General features: G+C 44.6%; 1 long non-coding RNA gene across 1 annotated transcript; it reads right to left on the bottom strand.

Moving 5' to 3' along the window:
- Positions 1–973: 973 nt before the first annotated feature.
- On the bottom strand, positions 974–1,707 carry LOC122461542. The gene is made up of 3 exons (XR_006283489.1): positions 1,697–1,707; positions 1,577–1,584; positions 974–1,141 (listed from the first exon to the last, which is right to left on the bottom strand). It is a non-coding gene; the product is annotated as an uncharacterized LOC122461542 (long non-coding RNA).
- Positions 1,708–2,834: the final 1,127 nt, after the last annotated feature.

Raw genomic sequence — 2,834 nt, 5'->3', positions numbered from 1 at the left:
GCAGTGTGTTGTATGTGCAGAAGCCATGCAGCAATGTGTAGCAGGCCCTGGAAAAGCTAACATCAGCCCAGAAATTTCTTGTGAATGTGTAATGGGGTAGACTCACCACTGGAATGTGTCCCTGTGGCTAGGTCTAGGGATTAGTTAGTATGGCACCCCTTTCCGTCAGTTGCTCATACCATGGCTTCTCTCTTGATGGAACTTCCTCCTCATGACTCAACCCTCCAGCCAGGTTGGTATTTAGTCCTTTTGCTTCTGGGGGGTCAAAGTCCCATTGGACAAGTTGTCCATATGCTATGTCAGGCAATCTTCTGGTCCAGGTCCAGTGCTACTTTCCCAGTTGCTGGGTACAGGAACCTGTGACTGCCCACTACTCCAGGGTCCAGCCCAGGGACCTTATGCCTTGCAACTTAGGTCTACTCAATCTTAGACCCTGTGGCTGTTTCCCTGGGCTCTTTCCTACCTCACTTCTCTAGCTTCTAGCCCACTTCTGGATTTGCTAGCCCGAGCCTCCTCCACTCCCAGTGGCTACCCCACCGTTCTCAGCTTCTTGCCAGATTCTGTAGACCAGGGTGGGATCCCAGGTCTTATCTTCCCCTTAGAACTCCTCCCTGTCCTGAACCAACTCCCTTTCTCTCTAGGGAGTGACTGCAGAACACCCTGATGCCACCTCCTTTTTTTACCTTTTTTTGTCTTTATGGCAGAGCATGCTTGAATAGTCTACATAGCACCACCAACCATAATTCCAGAGTACTTAATGGTTTATATTCTCTCACGCTGCCACAGGTGCTGGCTTCCTCTGGCCCCCAGGGGTGCTCAAACCCTGGCTCCGCCCCAAGCTCCACCCAACCCCTTCCCCCCAAACCCCCGCCCTTTTTCTTTCTCAGCTCTTCCCTGGAGGGGGAAAAAAAGGGCTTGAGGCTACCCCATAGGAAGGAATTCCCAAGTGCACCTTCCTGGGTTCTCAAAGGGGTTTTGCACTTGGGTGGTGGCAGCATCTATCCATCCAAGGTCACAGTAAAGCTGTAAACTTGGGAGTTTAATACGAGCCTGGAGTGACCAGTATTAATTTTTAAAATCCTTGCGGGCCCCCACCTTCTGCACTCAAAGTGCCAGAGAGGGGAATCAGCCTTAACAGGGGCTATACATTTGCTGTGTAGATGTTCAGGCTCATGTTGGAGCCTGGGCTCTGAGACCCTGCAAGGGGGATGGGTCTCAGAGCCTGGGTTCCGACCTGACCCCAAACACCTACACTGTAATTTTAGCTCTGCTTCTAGAGCCTCACAAGCCCAAATCACTTGACCCAGTTTCTGAGACTTGATGCCACAGTTTTTTGATTGCAGTGTAAGTATATCTTAAGGTGCTGATGCTGTAATGGGTTGCCTGTAGGTGAACTGCTGCTGAGTCACTTGGACTCTGCGGTGGCATTGCAGTCTGCCTGTATGCTACCAATTTAAGGTTGTTTGCAAAGTGATTTGACTATTGTTTTATTTTAGAAATAATAGAGATTTTTTTTTTGTTCAGGAAACTATTGTCTCCTGGAGGGGCGGGTTAACTAAAGCAATGGAAAAAACACTTCTGTCACTGTAGCAAATGTCTACACTACAGTATAACTGCGGCATAACTGCAGTGCTATAACTATGCCACTGTGTCTGTAGTTAGTGTTAGTGTCAGCACAGGCTAACAGTAATTGCACAGTTAAATATTCCTCTGTTGCACAATAAGTGGTTGTCAATACATTCCTTTTCAATACAGCTCTGCTTTAACAGACTAATAGCAAGATACAAGGGTTTCACAATAGCAAATCATTAGCATTTTCCTCCTTTTTTATGACAACCCCACCCAACAGAGAAGAGAAATTTCACAAACAAATTTGGACAATCTGAACTGAGAATTGCATTGTTTTAGGACTTTTTGTGATTCAGCACTCTAAGGAATCATTTTACAGCTTTTTCTGATAGAAGTCTTAAATACATGCCAGATAATGGGCCAAAAGACTTTTTTCCCATGCTTGGCCTGCAGTACTTGCATAAAGTAATAGAAATGAAAGCTAGGAAAGAACTATTAGGTCTTAGGTCATCTAGTCCATACCACTCCAACAGCATGGTTGCTCCTGACTCAAGTGCTTTATCCAGGCCCAGAGACTATGGGGTTTCACCTGTTCCCTTGGGATCCTGTTGTACAGTCTAGATAAATAAATATGACTTGTTTATATTTACTAAGACTAAACTTAAATTTATCTCAATTTTTTCCTATTATTTCTAATAATTCCTCTCCCATCTTCATATTTATTCCCTTCATAGGTAAACTGCTACTTGGCTTCTTCTTAGCCATCACTCAGCCAAACTATATACTGTATAGTTAGCTCGTTTAACATTTCCTCATACATCAGTTCTGTGTCCCCTTGAACAGATTTGTTGCTATTCCTGAAATCTCTCCAGTTTGTCAATATCTTCTCAGCATATTACCCCAAAAGGAATGCATTAGTGCAAGTGCCATCTCACCCAAGTTGTAAATAGGACTCTAACCGTCTTGGTCCATGATGTGGTGTCCTGGTGTAGAGAGCCCAAATTTCCCTGGACACTTCTTCTGCTATATCAGATTGCAAACTCATGTCTAATTCGCTGTCCATTATTACCCTCAAGTCTACACTGCTTTTCATCTTTCTTTCTCCTGTTGAATATCTGTGTTAAAGTCTCTCCCTAGATACCTAGCAACCTACCTTAACAATTCAGGGCTATCTAAGAGTTCTAGCCTGCACCATTGAGATCAATGGGAAATTTGCAATCATCTTTAATAAGAGCAATAGCTACTCCTGAGGGCATTCTGCACCA

This window comes from Chelonia mydas, chromosome 8, assembly GCF_015237465.2.
Source record: "Chelonia mydas isolate rCheMyd1 chromosome 8, rCheMyd1.pri.v2, whole genome shotgun sequence".
NCBI classification, from domain to species: domain Eukaryota; kingdom Metazoa; phylum Chordata; order Testudines; family Cheloniidae; genus Chelonia; species Chelonia mydas.
This window is presented reverse-complemented; position numbering and strand designations above follow the sequence as displayed.